Genomic DNA, 18,522 nt, shown 5'->3' on the forward strand with positions numbered 1-18,522 from the left:
GTGAATGTGATTGGGTGGCAATCAAACAGGCCATTTTGTCCTCCCTGGTGTTACTTGAGTTGTGTCGGAGCTGCACTCATCCAGATATGTGGAGAGTATTCCATCACACTCCTGACTTGTGCCCTGTAAGTGGTGAAAATATTTTGGGGAATTAGGAGGTGACTCACTCTCATTGAATACCCAGTCTCTGACTTGCTCTTGCAGCCATAGTATTTGTGTGGCTGTGCCAGTTAAATTTCTGGTTAACAGTGACCCTGGGATGTTGATGATGGGGAATTCAACAATGGTAATGCAGTTGAATATCAAGGGTAGGAGGTTAGACTTTCTCTTGTTAGAGATCTTTATTGTCTGGCACTTGTGCGGCATGAATATTACTTGCATGTCACTGTATAGAAACTGTGACAGGGAGCCTCAGTTTTTTTCCCTTGTTCCCATTCATTGGATGACAGGGCTCATTCAAGGTTACATTTTTGAGAGAACCTACTTAACTTAAATTACACTTTGCTGGCTGCTGGAATAAATTTACACAACAATAGTTACTGTAGGTGATGTCTTTAATTTTTTGCCCTCAACTTTAATTTTTTTTTGTTATTAACCTAAGATTTTATGATTCAGATTTGTCCAGTGACTATCACTGGAACTCAAACACTGCCATTTCTCACTCTTAAATACAAATGCCCTACACTACGGTTGATGACTGTGTGCCTTTAAGTAATGATCTGATATGCTGGTAACATTAGCTGCAAGTCTGCTGAACTCTGCTCCTTCCTGCAAGATTAATGTTCGGCCCATTAGAGCATTGACTCTTTGCTGTTCAATAAATTTTTACAGTATATGTAGTTCCGTTAGTCTTGTTAGTTCATGATTTGCCATTGGTGAGTTAATTGTATTTATTTAATTTCTGTACTCATGGGATTGTGGGAGAGGGGAATTCTTGAAAAGTTGCCAATGGCTGTAAACAAATCTTCCCGATTGTTCTGTTCATTTTTATGTTTTGTAGTAGTAAATTTGGAAAGGCAAAAGATGAGGTTATGCTATTTTCCACAAATTTTGCATGATGGTAGGGGAGGAAGGTGGAAATTGAAAGAGTTTGAGAGTGATTAAAATCTGTGAATCTGTGATTAAGCTTGTTTCTGCTGAAAAGGAAATTGGATTTAAGATAAATTTCAAAGTATTAAATCACCTACTTTCTGCACACTTAGGATGAAAACGTTTTCAATGCAGCATCAAAGTTGCCCAATTTAGCAAATTGCTGAATAATTCAATCTAATTAGAAGTTGCTTGACTCCTGTGCCATGATGTTGCAAAAACTTTAACCTTCCTCCACTGAGGCATTTAAGACTTACTCAAATCAAGTCTCAAAACTACACTTCCTGTAAGTGTTGAAATCTAATAGAACCATAATCTCTCTTAACCTTTTAACTAGTCCTTCCAGTAGTCCCATAAATGGGTCTTGTATGCTATAATCTGCAGAAGTTTTTACAATAATCTACTCCAGAAAGATACATAGTTCTAGGATTAATAAAGACCCTATTTGTAATAATTTGCATAGTGTATTAAACATCTTAACATGCTAAGTCACAACACTGACTGGGATTGCATTTTGACCAGATTTTTTACATATTAAATGGCTTAATATTGTGCCTGTTCCTGTCATCATTGGATGGCGATAAGTGCATTTCAGGAAATGGCTGCAGAGTGTCACTGTTCACTTTGTTGTTTTATTTACAGTAAAATAGTGATATGAAACCAAAAAGATTACAGCAAATAGAAAAAAAAGCATCTAAGGCATAAAATGCTTATAAGAGGTTAGTCATCCACTGTATGAGTTATCTTTGGATAGAAGCTACAAATTCCTGAATGTCAATTTGCACTTGTATCCATTCTCTTGTGCAACTTTCAGTAACAGTGGCCTCAGTTATAAGTTCCCCTTCATTCCACTCCAATTGTCTCCACCCATTGACCTGGTATTGAAAGTTAAAATGGAAAAGGGACAAGTCCACTCTTTTCCCACTCTGATCTTGTCAGCTTTAGTTTTACATTGCAGCCAACAAGGACATCTGCCAGTGGGGTCCTCACTAAATAGGCAGATAGGGCTCCAGAAATGTCATAGGGTGCTAGTCTATTTATATTTTAACCTGAGGCCTGACTGGAAGAGGAGTGATATTTTACTGCCAGATAAAACCCACTAGGAACAATTTCCAGGGCAGGGGCAAGGTTAGCGCAGGTGCTAACTCACCAGAGGGTGAGGTCACACAGGTTCTGCTACAGTGGACTCAGATGAGGATTTGGATGGGGAAGCCTACAGAAGCACGCTGATGGGCATACACAACTAAATGCTTGATGCAATGGGAAGCCTGCTGGAAGGCCTGTGTTCAGCATGGAGGAGTTCAGCACCAACTTGGCGCAGGGCTTTGTACAGAGCTTGGAGCCCAACTGTGGTAAAGTGGAGTACCATGTACCTTTAAGAGAATGCAAGTGGACTAACCATGTGACAGTACTGTTGAATCACTGTACAGCGTGGGCTACTGGTTAACTGTAAGTCTAGAGCTGGAGGTGGTTGTGAGAGCACGCAAGGATTTAGTGCTCTTCCTTCTATTGCAATAAACAATCACAGTTCATTCTTATGTTGGTCTCTCTCCATTATTGATAACGAGCACCAACTAACAAGTGTATATGAAGGTGTGCAATTCGAGCTTACTCGACTAGTGAACTCATAGACTCAAGACATAAAACCAACCGTTTCAGCATAGAAGGGAAGGTGTGGGACTGCTGGTGAATAAGGAATCAGGGTCGCTTTTACTGATATCATGCTTGAACTAGTTCTTCATTGACAACCTGCAGAAAAGAAGTGCCTAGGTTTCCTCCTTTTCCTCTTACTCCTTCTCCTCTTGCTCCTCAGTTGTTCTATGTATAGCTAGTGGCAAGGGCTGTCCTCTCATGATGGGCGAGGTTGTGTTGCATGTAGTAGGCCACTACAATCCTTGACACCCATTCTGCTGAGTAGTACAGGGCTCCTCCAGAGCAGTCCAGGCAGCAGAAATGTTGTTTGAGTATGTCAATAATCCGCTCTAGCACCTTTTGTGTGGCAGCATGGTCTAATTGTAGGCCTGCAGTGCACCATTCTGTTGGTTCTTGATTGAAGTCATGAGCCCATGTCGTCAGAGGATAGCCCCCGTCACCCAGTAGCCATCCTTTGGCTCGCTGTGTTTGCTCAAAAACAAATGGCACAGTGGCTTGCCACAGAGTAAAGACATCATGACTGCTGCCAGGATATTGGGTATTGACCTGCATGATTGCACACCAGCTGGATTTTGAGAGAATAGGATCCTTTCCAGTTCTGGTACATGGAAGAGTTAATATGTGGTGCACAGCGAACCACAGGGAAGCTACATGCTTGCTCTGTCTGATGATCTTTAGGCAAGAGAAAGTGTAATGTAATCAGCTCTCTTTGAACAGAGACCCTCAATAAGCTTGCTTATGTGACATTGGACGGAAAACTGGGAGATATTGCAAATATCTCCTATTTCAGTCTGGATGGAGCCAGACACATAACAATTTATTGCCACGGTCACCTTCACAGCCACTGGCAATGCAGCCCTTGCCATGCTTTAAAATCGCAGTTGCGTGATTTCACTAATGACATTCTTACTGAAGCGCATAATTCCCATATTTTGTTCCTCATTGAGGTCCAGGTAGAAGAATTGCTCCCTGAACACTCTGGGAAGATATAGCCAGCTTCTGAGATCTTCTTCTGCTCCTCCTTCTTCTCCCAGCAGCTTATCCTTCTCTGCATGTCCAATGTTCATTCTCCAATCATAATGTATTTATTCCTACAAGTGCACCCATGTTTGGAGCAATTGGTTTGTCCAGAAGACTTGGGGCAGAATTTTGACGTCGGTGTGTGGGGGTGGGTCCGATGTGTAAAATGACGCGCAATGACCTCGGGCGTGCATCCCAATGCCACCGCGCGCCATCGCGATATTTTGGTGGGCAGGCATGCTATGAGTTCTGAGGTGCGCCTGCCATTAATTAACAGGCCACTTAAGGTCCTTGAGGCAGTAATACACAACAGTTTTTCACAGCCCGTGCTATTTTCAGAGTGTCGCAGGGGCACAACGGGCAGGCGGGTAGGCTACATTTTTAAAAACCTCATCTATGGACGGGATAAGATGGGTGAGTGGACTTGCGGATGCGAGTCGTTAGTCATTTACTTTAGAAACTTACTGTTACTTGCTTGTGTGAACAGGAGAACTTCAAATCTCTTCACAGTTGCTTGTACAGGAATAACAGGCTTCAATTCAGGACTCTGGAGGAAACACAATCCTTGGGGCCTTGCAGGTTTCAGGCAGCCTTCCCTTACCCTGAGAATGGGAGTTGTGCTCTCCACTGGAGGCACCTCCTCTGAGGAGGAAGAGAGGCCAGAAGGGGGAGAAGGAGGAGTCCATATTCAGCCTCCAGGGGAGCCACCTTTGGGAGGACAGGTGCAGGCACAAGGGGTGCAGGGCCAACAGGAAGTGCAAGGCGGAAGGGGCCACAGAAGATGCCACTATCCTGCTGCCAGTGTTTACAGGCGGCGATGCAGCTACCTCAATATGTCTGAGGCTCAATGCCGAGGGAGGCTCCGTCTCTCAAGGGAGACAGTGACCTCCATCTGTCAGCTGAGATCAGCTCCAACTGTGTGGGTGGACACCCCATGCCAATGGCATTGACGGTCAAGGCTGCCCTCAACTTCTATGGCTCTGGCTCTTTCCAGGGGTCGGTGGATGACCTTTGCGGAGTTTCCCAATCAGCTGTCCACAGTTGCGTCTAGCTGGTGACAGATGGACTCTTCAGGTGTGCATTGACTTTCATTCACTACCACTTGGACGAGGCCAGCCAGGCAGAGCGAGCCAGAGGCTTTGCAGCAATTGCTGGCCTCCCCCGCATCCAGGGTGCAATCGACTGCACACATATGGCCTTCAAGGCACCAGCAGATGAGCCGGATGCCTTTGTCGACAGGAAGGGCTTCCACTTCATGAATGTACAAATAGTGTGTGACCATATGATGCAGATTCTGCAAGTCTGTGCAAGGTACCCAGGCAGCTCCCATGACACCTACATCCTCAGATACTCCCAGGTGCCAAGGATCTTAAGTGCTCCAGCCCGGCTAGATGGATGGCTGCTGGGTGACAAGGGCAATCCCCTTAAAAGGTGGCTCATGACGCCTCTCCGCCATCCAAGGACAGAGGCCGAGCAGCAGTACAATAGGAGCGACGCCTCCACAAGAGCTGTGGTGGACAGAACCATCGGTCTTCTCAAGATGCTCTTCAAATGCCTGGACCATTCAGGGGCCACACTCCAATACCCCCCAGATCGTGTGTTACTGATAGTGGTTGCATGCTGTGCTCTCCACAACCTGGCACTGGAAAGGTGGAGGTGGCGCTGTGGAGGAAGAAGATGTAGATGTAGATTCTCTGGCTGCAGACAATGAGTCCAGTAGTAAGTATGAGGATGAGCATGCAAAAAAAAACGCTGAAGGGATAGACCCTGACCTGGGCAACCTCTAGGGAGGCAGGGACACCCGGGAGGCTTTGATCCAACGATCCTTCAGTTAGCACACCACAGATGGACCTCCAACACATGACAGGGCTGCAGGCTCTATACTCGATACCTGAGAGCAACATCTGCCTGGTTAGGAACATTAACTATGTGCCTTGTCAATAAAGCTCAATGACAAACAAGTTACTTATAACATCATGGGTTCCCCTTCAGCTACAGAAGCAATGAAGCACTCAGAGGCTTGTTGAGAACTAAAACATTTAATGATTGCACACTAAAAAACAGAACTGAAAGTGCATTAAAAGGTGTTGAGCATCATACTGAATGAGAAGCAACTAATATGGGGGTAACAGAAAACCACCACTGATAAGCCCGTGTTGTGCCAAAGGTGATTTATGCTTACGTTTGAAGTGCAACGTCTAAGGGCTCCCCCCTCGCTGGCACCGGCATTGGAGACAGCCTGCTCACTGTGCTGTCCTGTTGGCCTTGATGACCTTGGTGGGCGCCCTCTAGCCCATGGGCCTGTGCTGGCCCTGCCTGGGAGGGAGTGGCCAGTGGCATGGCTGGCACCTCCCCAGTCACTGCAGCCTCATCGGATGCCATGTTCACTGGCAGAGGGGTGGAGGAGCTGCTGCCCTCACCCGGAGCACCCTGAGAGGAGCCCGCAGAGATGACAGGCAGCTTGAACGCCAACATGAGGTTGCTTTGGACCTCCCTGCTCACCAGTGATGGATGGGCACCTAGCTGGGATACTGGGTGCCCAATCCATCTCCCACACTGGCATTGACCAGCTGAGGTCAATGCCACTGTGAGGGCTTGCTGGTCAGAGCACATCCCCAGGAAGTTCTCCTGGAGGAGCCTCTCTCCATGGAGGAGGCATTGTGTTCGGCCATGAGGGTCATTGCATTGCCGATGCTCCAAATGGACTCCTGCATCACAGAGACCATGACATGCATTACCTCATGTATCTCCACCAGATCCTCCCGCACACCCTGCTGGACATTCAGCATCCGCTGCCTCAGGGACTACTCCAGAGGTGCATCATCAGCATCGATTGAGCATGTCCCTGGTCCCCTGCAGTCCTCCGACTGCCGGCACCCTGGGCACTCTCTGTGTCCACCTGCACCTCAAGCGAGTGTGAAGTGCCCTCACTGCTGTGCACCAAGACACTAGCCGACGATCTTATCCCTACCGAGGTGCTGATATCTGCGCTGGTGACTGGCTGAGATGGTGAGATGCTGGTGCTTGTATATCTTCAGGGCCCTCAGGGGTCAGTGGTGGTCCCTCTGCCTCTCGAGTCCAGGCATTCTCTTGTGAGCTGAAAGGAAGAACAAGGACATTTGATTAGTAGAAGTCGTTACACTGTTAATGTGCATGCCTGACGCCTGGATCAGGATGCGCTCCTTCTATTATCAATGGGAAACCCATGTTGGAGGCTGAAATCAATATACAGTCAACAGTGGAATGTTTGCACTGACAGACATTGTGACCTCAGTCCACGGTGGCCCTCTTACCTCCCACTGGCACCCCAACCTCACCGCTGCCGGTTGACCTGGGTGCATGGCGCCTCTCCAGCTCGAGAGCCTTCTGCTCGTATCTGGTCAGTATCAGAAGGTGGACCTGCCCTCCGCCAGTCCACAGCTGTTCGGCATTATTGTGAGTGGTCTTCTCCTGAAAGGAGAGAGGAACATTGATTAGTTCACCCTGTAGCTGCATTGCCATTGCAGCCTTGCCACCCCCACCTGAGGGAAACCTTACAGGGCTCATCCCATTCGTGACCCTGGAGCTGCCGTACACTCACTCCAAGCAGCCAAGGCTGAGTCCCTTGCGCAGATGCTGCCTCCATCATATTTGCCACTCACCCTGTATGACCTTCCAAACCCACGAGCATTACCACCTAGAAGGACAAGGGCAGCAGATGGATGGCTACCCCGCCACCTGGAAGTTCCCCTCCAAGTCAGTCAGCATCCTGGCTTTAAAATGTTTGGGTGTTCCAGCACTGCACTGGTCCAGACCCTGCAGGTCGCCCCCAAAACAGTATTGTGGGTGTAAGTGTACCACATGCCGGGGGTACAAGAGGCAGCTCACCACCACCCTCTCAGGGGCAACTAGGCATTGGCAATGAATGCTGGCTCAGCCAGCGAAGGCCACATGCCGTGAATGAGTGAATGAATGAATGCATTAATAAAATTTCGAGTTGCGGGGCTGGCCGGGAGGAAGGCCAACCTAACTGCTGTGCTAAGAGAGCCATGCCAACACGGTGTTCACCCTTCCCGATCGCAAGAGGTCATTGAACCACTTGCGGCACTGCACCCAGGTGCGTCTCACCACATCGTGGGAGCTGACCCGTTCTGTCACCTCCTCACAGGCATGTTTTGTCATGTGAGGGTTCCTCCTCCTTCCGTCCCTTGGCACTATGATTTCATGCCATGCTGCCATCTCCTCGAGGAGCTGTTTTTAAACAGGCTGCTGGGTTGCCATTGGACCCGGTGGTCACTGGACTCCCGCCGTCGCCCGCCTCTACCCGCTGTTCTCAGGAGCCATGATTCACGCTGGGAGGACCTTAATTGGCTCCGCGCTCGCCCGCACCCACTCTCGCCCAGCCTGCCCGACATAGGTAAGATTCAGCCCTTGAAGTCAGCAAAGCTCATTTAGCACCCTTCCTACAAGCTTTTGTATCTTGAAACAAGTATAGAAAGCAGCGAACGCCTATAGGTTCATAGCACCAGCCATAAAAAATAAACCAGCAACTAACCTGTAAATGGTATCAAACCAGCATTGCACAATGAGATTTGCAGCATTTGCGTGTGTGTGTGTGTGTGTGTGTGTGCAGGTGCGTGCACAACACACCCGAGCGTGAAATAAAGCACATTGACGTCGGCTGAGCGTGCCAATGTCAACGCGCACTCTTGCGATAGTTCAGTTGGCAGGCGCGAGCTGGAGCCAGAAGTGATCCCACCAATAATTAAAAGGCCAATTAAGGCCATTAAGTTAATAATTATGCTGAATTTTTCATTGCCCGTTCAACCTAATGGTTGGTGGGCAGCGAAATTTTTTTTGGAAGCCTCGTCTGCAGGTGGGATGAGGTTTCCAAAATCAAATGAAATAAAAACTTTAATTTTTAATTAAAAACAGTTCCCTGCTCATGTGACAGAATCAAATGAGGGGACATATTTCATTAATTTTTTCTGATACTATTAAGTTTTTCAATATATTCCTCATCTCCCTGAGGTGATTATTCAGCACTCTTTCACGCGCATGCGCAAATTGCGCGCTAGGCCTGATCGCTCTCCTCCCCCAGCCCGCACAGGCAGCGCTCAGTGTTGCCGCTCCTGTATCACACTGAGTGAGCCTTAATTGGCCCGCCCGCGTAAAATCACGGTGCGCTGCCAATTGCAGGTGGTGGTCGGCTTCCCGAATGCCCCCACCCACCCCCGTCGATCCCACACCCTAAGGGCAAAATTCTGCCGTGTGTGTGTGTGTGTGTGTGTAAAATGGTCATTTTACACCTAATATTGAACCTGAAAATAATAACGTAAAGTATTAAAATTCTGAGGAGCTAAAAGAAACCTTTAATGAGTAACTGCAGACATCCTCTGAGAGCTGAGCAAACATTTCTCTTTTCTCAATATTAATGACTTTCCTTTGGGACAGATTGTTCACTACTATGAACATTGATTAAAGGACTCAACAAAAGATATTCAGCCGTTTCAAAAATAATTTCTTAAGTCTACATTGAGAAAGATAATAGAATAAGACAAGCTATATATCTGAACCTCTTGACTCACTATTTCATGCATCAAAAGTGTTCACAAATAATGCTTGGCAAGTTTTTTTTCGTTTGCTTCCAAAGACATAATTGAACACAGGGTGCCAATGCTATCGTGCATAAAACTTGCGGGCACAGCATGGCAACTCTTCCATGTACCATAACCGGAAAAGATTCCAGTCTCTCAGCATCCAGCTGGTGTGTGACCAGAGGTAGTCAATCGTGTGGGTCAATGTCTGGTATCCTGTCATGATGTTTTTATTCTATGGCAGTGCGCTGTGCCATCTGCATTTGAGCTATCACACTAAGCCAAAGGGTGGCTACTGGGTGTTGAGATGTTAAAGCATTTTTCTTAGCGAGTCATAATAAAGTGGATGCTGGAAATCTGAAGTAAAAGCAGAAAATGCTGAAAATACTTAGCAGTTCAGGTACTGGGAAGAGAAACTTAACAGGCGATATTTAATGGAGCTGACGGGAGAACTTGGTGTTGCCTCTTTTAGGGAAGCCCTGCCAAGTTAAGTGCCCCTCAGGCACTTAATTGGGCCTTCCTGGGATCAAGGACCCTAGGAGTGGCTGAGAGCTTCCTGCCAATCAAAGGCTGCCAGCTCTATTGAACAACATTGCCAATGGGGTGGTGATGGCTACTCCTGGTACAACATCCACCTGAGGTCCAGGATAGTCGCTGGATCCCAGGCCACAGGTGAGTGATGGCGGGAGGGGGCTCAAGAGGTGGGGATCACAGAGAAGGTGGGGCAGGGGCTTCAGTGGCAAGGGTAGGGGGTTGGCTCTCAGTAGCCCCTCACAACCGGATGCTGGGTACCTTGATTAGTTACTGAGTTCCTTTGAATGGGGAGGCCACCCCTGCTTAAAGACCCCATGAGCAACATCACACAGGGCCCACCATCCACTGCTGGATTAATTTCAGTGGCGGAAGGATGCAGCCCTTATGTGGGCATTAATTACCACTTAAGGGCCTCAATTGGCACTGGGGGGGTTCCCTTTAAGATTGCAACACAGCCTGCAAAAACATCTTAAAGGGAATGCTAAGTGTGTGTGGCCTATTTGTCCCCTGCACAGTAAGTTCTGGATTGTTGTGCAGTCATGTACCTACATAGCTTAGAGGGAATGTTGGTCAGAAATGGAACAAGTTGAATGCGTTTCTTTGTTATCCTTTCGTGGGATGTGGACTTTGCTGGCTAGACCAGATTTTAACAGATTTTAAGCAGCTCCAGAGTCAGGGAAGGGGGCGGGAACAAAAGGGATGGTCTGTGATAGTTAGGAAAGCAGGAGAGGTTAAATGACAAAAGGGATGATGGTGCATGACAAACAAGGTGTTAATAGGACAAGTAAAGGATCAGAAGATGGGCCTGGAGGAGATGTAAATAAAAGAGAATAGCCGAAACATCACAACAGCTGCCATTTGAAAAAATTGAGACCGAGGTTACAATCTGAAATTGGAAGACTGTAAAGTGCCTAATCGAAAGATGGGATGCTGTTCCTCAACATTAAATAGTAGGAAGTGTTCCCTGTGAACTAGGCAAGGTTTGTCCTTCAACTTAGGCTGCCAAAATAGATTAGCTGATCTTTGTAATGATTGTGGATTTTTGCTAGGCACAAAATGGTTACAATGCTACAGTTCAAAGGTAATGAATTTTATGTGAAGTGTTTGGAAAGGTGATATAGAGCTGTATGAATGTAAGTCTTTCTATTACTATGAGAGGAGTGCCCCTATAAAGGCTGATATTGTTGTATTTTCACTATTTAGAGTCAATTTCAGGTCAATTCAAAGATGGGGGAGAAAAGCAATCAATCTCATATTTATGTGGCAAGAACCCTAATTGGGTCCAGCAGTTCAAGGGCTAGAATTGTACAAACAAAGCTGATCAAGGTCAGGACTGCAATTCTTCAGCTGGGTAAATACAGGGTAATACATAAAGAAACTACTGTGTTTTCTAATCTTGCAATGCTGAACATTTGAGGGGATTCACTTGATGGGTGGAATTTTATGGAAGCAGGATTTTACTTCCTCTGAAGTGAATGGAGTTTAGAATGGCTCGCCGCATTTTATAGCCCCATCCCCACCGCGACAGGGCCGTAAAATTCCAGCCAATGTGTTTGTTTCTGTTTTATACTGTGAGTCAGGCAGAAGTATGGAATTTCAACTGCCCTAAACTGACATGAACACAGAATGAAAGGTACAGACAGCACATAATTCTTAAAATACACTCAGGAGAACTTTTTTAGCTAGTATGTAGCAAGTCCAACAAGGGAAGGGGCTGTTTTGGACTAGGTTTTAGGGACTGAATCTGGGCAAGTGGAAAGGGTACCAATGGGAGAACACTCAGTGGTAGTGATTATAATTCAATTTTACTAAGCTGAGATGAGATTTGGCAAAACTGGGCTGGAAATTGAAGTGTCAGAGCAGTGGGAGGCATTCGAGGAGGAGATAGTGAGAGTTCCAGAACAAAGCTGTTCCCACAAAAAAAAGTGGGGAGGGGCTCATAAATCTAGGAACCCCTGGATGTCAAAGAGCACACAGGGTATGATAAGAAAAAAAATGCTTATGTCAGATTGCAAGAGTTCAATACTGCAGAAAACCTAGAGGAGTATGTTTTGTTGTGTGGTAGGGGTTTCGGTGGGGTTTGGGGATTGACGAGTCTCCCAAAAATATGGTGCTTGAGTCCATAGTCTTTTTAAGCAGAACTATTTATCTACAACAAGTATTTACACATTTGGACCTCCAGACAAGGTAAGAGCTTCTCTTCAAGGTTTTCTCAGTCATGTGATCTGACATCATTATCACATCAGCATCACGAATGCTTCAGATGTTAACCCTTTATATCTCCGCCCCAGGTATTTATCCCCATCATATTCACATTCTCCTCCACCTCCCCATGAAGTCTCAGACTTCACAGGGTTAGTCTCTGAGGTGCCTGGACCAATCTCCCTTATCTTGTTCTGATCTCCTTTTGAGATAGAGAATATTCAATACTCTCCCTTCTGTCAATCTGAGTGTTTTTTTCCTCCTGAGTAACTGTAGAGCTTGTAGTAGGTCTTTTCTCTTCTTCAGCATCTGAGTAGTAAGTCCAAATTTCTACTGGTTTTCTTTTCAAGGATATTAAGGTGCTATGGTTTCTCCTTATGGTACCAATCTGTCCCAATCCTGTACAATCTTGATAGTGGAGTTTTTTCAATGATTGTACCTTCTTTCTGTTGATCTCAGACCCATACTTTCTCCCCGGGCTTCAGTAGTGTTAACTCATGTTCTCTATGCTGAGATTTAAGCTCCGAGTCTGATTGTTACTCTTTCTTCCTCACGCTGTTTTACCTTCTCGTGGTTGTTTGTGGTGATGTTGGGTTTCAAAATTTGTGTCAGAGATGGAAGCTGTGTTCTCAATCTCCTTCCCATTAGTAATTCTGATGGTGAGAAACCATTCTGTACTGGTGAGGATCAATAACTCAGAAGAGCTAGATTAAGGTCTTTGCTTTTCTTTTAATGTTTCATATCCCTCTCTCTTTGCTTGAGGGTAGCGAGGTGAACTGGTTACATGAACAAAGCCATATTTGTTTGCGAAAATTTGGAATTGCTCATTTGCGAGTTGCGACCCATTGTCAAATGCTACAATGTCCGGAATGCCATGAGGGATTGAATGACTGCTCCTGCTGTGGTACTATACAATAGGGTTGGTTCAATCCACCATGAATAATAATCAATAGCGATCAGGAAGGTTTTACCTTAAATTCAAATAAATCCGTTCCCAGGCACTCCCACGGCCTTGATAGAAAAGAAGGTAATAGTGGTTCTTTTTGTTCCTGGCTGTTTATGGCACAAGTAATACAGTTAGAAATCATTTATTCTATAGAGTGAATAATACCTGGCCTCCAGATTGATTATTGCGCCCTCGCACGATGTTCTGTAATCCCTAAATGCCCTTGTGAAGTCTTTGTAGAATATCAAGCCAAAGCTCTCTCGGTATCATTAATTTCTCATTGAAGACTAGTAAGTCGTCAATGACTGTGAGGTGCTTGCGCTGTTCAAAATACTGGCATAGTATCGGATTACTGGGGATATATTCTGGCCATCCTTCCAGGAAATGTTCTCAAATTTGAAGACATTCTTCACCCGTTTCTGGGCTTGTTTTATTTTCTGCAACTTTCGTGCAGTAGTTGGTAAATACTGACTGCTTAAGGACCTATGTGCCTCAATGAAGTCTAAATCCTCATATTCAGTTCCTTCTGATGGTACTCGTGGCAGTGTATCCACTGTTGTTCGACATTTTCCTTGCACGTGCTCTATGGTGGAGTCGCACCTCATCAGTCTTAATCTGAACCATTGGATTCTGGGCGGCATTTTCATGTTTCTTCCACGTTCAGGAGGGTGACTAGTGGTCTATGGCCTGTTTCCATTTTGAAATGTCCATATAAACCAAATGTCCATTTGAAAACTATAACAAAGACTGAAATTTTTTCACACACCCACATTGCTGTCAAAGCTTCTTTTTCCACCACAGTGTATCATTGTTCCATTTCTGTCAATGACCTAGAAGCATAGTAGACTGATCTACACTTGCCATCTTTTTGCACTTGAAATAGTACTTCCCCCAAACCTGCAGATGATGCATTTGCTGCTAGTATGCTCAGTAAGCCTGGGTTTTAAAATGCCAAGATTTCAGAAGAGATTGATCGTTATTTAATGCTTTCAAAGACATTTTACTGGTCTACATTCCAGCACTGCTGTTGACCCTGTCTCAAAGGCTGTTTCAAGGCCTCATTAACCTCTGCTTGGTAGGAACTTGCCTACTTGGTTCGCCATCCCCAGGAATCTTTGAAGTTCAGTTATGTTCCTGGGTTGTGGATGTTCTCTTAAACTTTTGCTTTTAGCGGATTAACTATGATTCTTGTGCCTTGTACTATGTGACGTAGAAACTTAATCATGGCTTTGACAAACTCACATTTTTCATTCAGTGTTAGGTCTGCATCCTGTAAAGCTCTCAGGACTGCTCTGACTCTGCAATCATGCTCCTCTCTCATGGATCGATGTATGAGTATATCATCCATATGGCATGTTACTCCTTCCATGCCTTCTAAATTGTTGCACATCATTCTCTGGAAAATCCCTGGAGCAGATGCAATTCCAAAGGGCAATCTATTGAAACAATAATGACCGAAAGGTGTAATGAATGTGGTTGGTGATCTGGATTCTTTGTCCAGAGGCAATTGCCAAAATCCATTGTTTACATCCAATTTGGTAAATAAAGTGCTCTTGTCTAGCTTTTCTAGGCTCTTGTCCACTGAGGCCATCGGGTGGATCTCATGTTCCACTGCTTTGTTTAGCTGAGTTAAATCCACATAGATTCTTTTTGAGCCATCTGTTTTTGGGACCGTAACCGTGCCTGAACACCATTTTGTTGGCATGGTAACTGATGAGATAACTCCTTACTGCTCTATCTTTTCAATTTCACCCTTGACTTTGTCCAAGTGTGGGTGAGGGACTTTCCTTGGGTTAAAGAGGCAAATATGTTCAGCATCAGCTCCGTAAGATGATGTGGTATTCAGTCTTCAATTTTCCAGCCCTGTAAACAATTTTGAGAATTTGTTTCGGAATGTGGTGCTGAAATTCTCATCAGCAACTTTGTTCACCATAAAGGTTCATTTCAGTTTTAGGCACATCTTTCTGCTTAGTAGAGAGCATTCTTTATTTTGAATGACATGGACAAGTTCAAGGATTTCTCTATCTTTATATTTCAACTTCACCATGAGTTGGCCTTTCACTTTTATTGTAGTCCCTCCAGGGCCTGGTAATTTAATAGATGAGGGTTGCAATGGAATCCTTTTGAGCTAGTTTACTTTATCTGATAAAATAGAAACCCCTGCATCTGCGTATAATTTAAACTTAGTGGGGTGTCCATCCACTGCGAGCTAACAACTCCTCTACTTGTTATCAGTGTGATTTATCTCTCCTAGGAAGGTTAATTTCCACTCTTGTGGCTCTTTCACTTTTTTTTTACGAGACTCTGCTTTAACATTTTCTCTCTCTTTTTACAGGCTGTCAACATTTTCAAGTGGCCATCAATTTTAAAGTGGCCTATTTTCCCATGGTTGTGGCACTCTGCCCTCCCATTGGACATTCTTCTCGTTTGTGTGGCTTGTTCCCTCCACACTGGAGATGTTTTAAAATGGTGGCTGGTGCACTTTTCTCAGTTTTGGCGAGCTTAGGCATGCTTTCCATTTTATGGCCTATGAATTAAATGGTCACGCTTGATCTTCTCCATGGGACCTCTCCTTCCCCACAAGTGAACACCACATTCTGTCTCCTAAGTTCCATTTGTCTCGTGATCTGCACTACTTTAACCAGCGTTAACTCCTCCCTTGTCTGTAAGAGATTTGATAATGCTTCATCTAACACTCCCACAATGACCCTGTCACAAATCAGCTCATCTTTTAAAATTCCATAAGCACAGTTCCCTGCCATCCTATAGAGAATGTTAATAAACGAATCCATGCTTTCACCAGGCCTTTGTTTTCTTCTGTTAAATTTAGCCCTCTCAATTATTAACTTCCGATGGACACTGAAATAAGAGTCAAAAGCTTGCATGACTTCTTCATAAGAAGCTGTAGTCTCATCAACCCCCTACCTTGTTATCATAGCAATAGTTCCTACTGCATAAAGTAGAACGCTGACCTGGTCTATCTAGTCTTTTTTTTATGTAATCCTGAAGTTTTTGAACCTTTCTCTCTAGTTGTCCCACTTCTGGGTCTGCTGTGGCCCTCCGTACACTGAAATGGTTCTGGGAGTAATAGGGAGCAGGATTCCAGGCTTCTGTTGAGGGCTGGAATTATTTCTATATTTGATTCTGCTTCTCCACTGCTCGCTGTTTCAGGCCTGTGCTCAGTGCTGTCTGATCTCCAGATCTGTGTCACAGCTTGGCTCTGCTGCTCCCATGAAGTTCTGACATTGTGGGGAGTTTTGGAATATTTTTCTTTTGTCCTACCTTCGAGGTTCCCTTTACTTGTCAGCCCTATGGCTTCTTTCAACCTTTGCTGTGTCTTTCACTCACTGCCACCATGTTTTTTTGTGTGATAGGGATTTAGACGGGGTTTGGGGATTGTCTAGTATGCCAAAAGTATGCTGCTTGATGCTCCTTTTAACAGAGCTATTTATTTACAGCAAGTATTTACACGTTTCGACCTCCAGCCAAGGTAAGAGCTCCTGCTCTCTTCAAGGTCTTCTCAGTCATGTCATCTGACATCATTATTACATCAGCATCATGTATGCTTCTGATGTTAACCTTTTACACAATAAAAAAAGTGCAGGGGTAAAATTAGAAAGGAAATTAGTCAAGTAAAGGGAGGGCATGAAAAAACATTGGCAATCAAAATCAAGGAAAACCCTAAGGTGTGTAATAAATACAAAAAGAGCAAGGTGGTAAGGAAAGAGTAGGGCCCATCATAAACCTGTGGAGGTAGAAGATGTTGTCATGGTTCTTTATGAATACTTTGTGTATCCTTTCACAAAAGAGAGTGATGAAGGCATCATCATAAGGGGGAATGTGAAATATTGGATGGTGTAAACATAGCAAAGGAGAAAAGATTAATGCATTTAGCATCCTTGAAAGTGGATAAACTACTAGACCCAGGTGAAATGTGTCCCAGGCTGCTAAGCGAAGCAAAGGATGAAATAGCATAAGCTTTGACGATCATTTTCCAGTTAATTCTGGCTCCAGGCATGGTGCCAGAGGACTGGACAACTGCTAGTGTTGTACTGTTGTTTAAAAAGGGAGGAAGGGATAGCCCGAATAAATACAAGGCAGTTGGCCTAACCTTGGTGGTGGACAAATTATTGGAAAAAATTCTGAGAGACAGAATTAATCATTATTTAGAAAGGCACAGATTAATCAAGGACAGTCAGCATTGATTTGCTAAGGGAAGGGTGTGCTTGAATAACTTGATTGAATTTTTTGAGAAGGTAACAAAGAGAGTCGATGAGGGTAGCACTTGTGATGCAGTCTACTTGTATTTTAGCAAGGCTTTTGACAAGGTTCCACATAGAAAACTAGTCAGACAATTAAAAACTCATGGGATAAAAGGATAAGTGGCAACTTGGATCCAAAATTGGCTCAGTGGCAGGAAGTAAAGTGAATGGTCGATGGGGGTTTTTGTGACTGGAAGGCTGTTTTCAGTGAGTTGCGCAGGGCTTAGTACTGGCTCCCTTGTTATTTGTGGTATATATCAATGATTTAGATGTGTAACTGGAAGGGGCATGATTAAGAAAATTGGCTGTGTGGTTGATAGCGAGGAAGGAAACCATAGACTGCAAGAAGATATCTTTGGACTGGCTAAGTGGGCAGAAAAATGACAAACGGAATTCAATCAGAAGTGTAAGGTAATGCATTTATGGAGAATTCTCAGAAGTGTAGAGAAACCATGGAATCTAGGAGTGCATGTCCACAGATCCCTAAAGGAAAGGAAATGTGGTCAGGGAGAAATATGAGATACTTTCCTGCATTTGCTGAGACCTAGATTATAAGAACAAGGAGGTTCTGCTAGAACCGTATAAATACTAGCTGGACTGCAGCTAGGGCACTATATGCAGTTCTGGTCACCACATTACAGGAAGGATGTGATCGCACTAGAGAGGGTATAGATGAGATTTACATGGATGTTGCCAGGAATGGAGAATTTTAGCTATGAGCAAAGATTGGATAGGCTCAGGTTGATTTCTTTGGAACAGAGGAAGCTTGGGGGAGATTTAATTGAGTTGAATAAAACTTTGAGGGGGTTAGGCTGGATAGGAAGGACCTATTTCTGTTAGCAGAGAAGCCAGTAACTGGGGCCATAGGTTTCAAGTAATTGGTGGAAGGATTAGAGGGAAGGTGAGGCGAAATTTTTCACCCAGAGGTTGGTAGGGGTCTAGAACTCACTGCCTGAAGAGGTGGTAAAGGGAGGAATCCTCATTGCTTTTGAGAAAACACTTGAATATGCACTTGAGGTGCCGTAATCTACACGGCTTTGGATCAAGAGCTGGAAGATGGTATTCAGCTGGTTAGCTCGTTTTCAGCCTCCACAGGCACAATGGGCTGGATGGCCTCCTTCTGTACTGTAAATTACTATGTTTCTAAGTATAGTGCCACATTTTGCCAAGGCAAAAGTTAGACAGTGGCACAATGGGAATGTTGTGGAAGGGATCATAGTTTGGATTCTGATGATCAGAA

General features: G+C 44.8%; 1 long non-coding RNA gene across 1 annotated transcript in view; it reads left to right on the top strand.

Moving 5' to 3' along the window:
- The first annotated feature begins 765 nt into the window (after positions 1-765).
- Positions 766-18,522, top strand: part of LOC144685253 (uncharacterized) — a 57,031-nt gene continuing 39,274 nt past the window's right edge. The window contains exons 1-2 of the long non-coding RNA XR_013577682.1: positions 766-875; positions 1,732-1,808. This is a non-coding gene — a long non-coding RNA (uncharacterized LOC144685253). The remainder of the gene's footprint in view (positions 876-1,731; positions 1,809-18,522) is intronic.

This window comes from Cetorhinus maximus, chromosome 10, assembly GCF_964194155.1.
Source record: "Cetorhinus maximus chromosome 10, sCetMax3.hap1.1, whole genome shotgun sequence".
Taxonomy (NCBI): domain Eukaryota; kingdom Metazoa; phylum Chordata; class Chondrichthyes; order Lamniformes; family Cetorhinidae; genus Cetorhinus; species Cetorhinus maximus.